Here is a 2,094-nt window from a genome sequence, read left to right on the forward strand (position 1 = left end):
TGGCCAGACTTATCCAAAAGAAAAGAGAAAGGACCCAAATTAATAAAATTATGAATGGAAGGAGAGAGAACACCAAGGAAATAGAAACAATCATTAGAAACTATTATCAACAACTATATGCCAATAAATTAAGCAACCTGGAAGAAATGGATGCCTTCCTGGAAACATATAAACTACCAAGACTGAAACAGGATGAGATGGACAATTTAAATAGGCCAATATCCAGTAATGAGATTGAAGCAGTGATCAAAAACCTCCCAAAAAAACAAGAGTCCAGGGCCTGATGGAGTCCCTGGGGAATTTTGTTTGTTTGTTTGGGTTTTGTTTGTTTGTTTGTTTAAAGTCTTTTTTAGTTTTTTCTTTGTAGTTACATTCTATCCTTTCAATGTATTTAATTCCATTTTTGTATATATAAATTTTTTCTTTACAATTTTGAGATCTGGTTTCTTCTGACAAAAATACACTCAAGAGATAGTGTATTGCTCTGTTTTGTTCACCTGTCTGTTTATGTCCCTTCCTTTTTTTTTCTCTCTCTCTCTTCTGTTTTTTCTTATCTTTTATTTTGCATTTTTACAGTTACATTCTATCCTTCTTTACAATTTTGAGATCTGGTTTCTTCTGACAAAAATACACTCAAGAGATAGTGTATTGCTCTGTTTTGTTCACCTGTCTGTTTATGTCCCTTCCTTTTTTTTTCTCTCTCTCTCTTCTGTTTTTTCTTATCTTTTATTTTGCATTTTTACAGTTACATTCTATCCTTTCATTGTATTTAACTTTATTTTTATACATATATAAGTTTTTCTTTCTTTACAATTTTGGGATCTAGTTTTCTAAAAAACAGACCAAAATACACACCGAATCCAGTGTATTATTCTATTCTGCTCACCTGTCTGATTATTTCCTTCTCTCTCTCTCTCTCTTTTTTTCTTTTCCCCGGTTTTGGGTCTCATCTGATTTGTTTAGTGTATATTTCTCTGGGGTCGTTGTTGCCATTTTAGTATTTTGTTCTCTCATTTATCTATTTTTCCCTGTACAGAATGATAAGATGGAAAACCACCCCTCAAAAAAGAGAAGAAGAGGCAGTACTGACTGCCAGGGACTTAATCAGTATGGACATCAGTAAGATGTTGGAACTAGAGTTCAGAATAATGATTATAAAATACTAGCTGGGCTTGAAAAAAGAAAACATAGAAGACACTAGAGAATCCATTTCTGGAGAAATAAAAGAACTAAAATCTACTGAGTTGAAATCAAAAAGGCTATTAATGAGATACAATAAAAAATGGAGGCTCTAACTGCTAGAAGAGAGAATTAGTAATATAGAAGACCAAATAATGGAGCATAAAGAAGCTGAGAAAAAGAGAGATAAACAATGACTGGATCACAAGAGAAGAATTCAAGAGATAAGTGATACCATAGGTGAAACAATATTAGAATAATTGGGGTCCCAGAAGAAGAGGAAAGAGAGAGAGAGGCAATAGGTATATTGGACCAAATTACAGCAAAGAACTTCCCTAACTTGGGGAGGTAAACAGGCATCAAAATCCAGGAAGAACAGAGAACCCCCTCTCAATATCAATAAATATAGGTCAACACCCTGACATATAATAGTGAAACTTAAAAACCTCAGAGACGAAGAGAAAATCCTGAAAGCAACTTGGGACAAGAGGTCAGTAACCTACAAGGGTAGAAACTTTAGATTGGCAGCAGACCTATCCACAGAGACCTGGAAGGTCTTGCATGACATAATGGAACAATTATAAATATTTATGTTCTGAACTTGGGAGCAGCCAATTATATAAACCAACTAATAAAATTAAGGAAACATTTTGATAATAACACAATAATAGTAGGGGACTTTAAGATAGCACTCAACAGCAATAGACAGATCATCCAAGCAGAAGAACAACAAGGAAACAGGGCCTTGAGTGACACAGTGGCCAGATGGACTTCACAGATATATAAAGAGCACTCCATCCTAAATCAGCAGAATACACATTCTTCTCAAGTGCACATGGAGCATTCTCCAGAATACTTCACATACTGGGTCACAAATCAGGTCTCAACCACTACCAAAATATTGGGATTATTCCA

This window comes from Ursus maritimus, unplaced genomic scaffold (assembly GCF_017311325.1).
Source record: "Ursus maritimus isolate PB19 unplaced genomic scaffold, ASM1731132v1 scaffold_80, whole genome shotgun sequence".
NCBI lineage: Eukaryota > Metazoa > Chordata > Mammalia > Carnivora > Ursidae > Ursus > Ursus maritimus.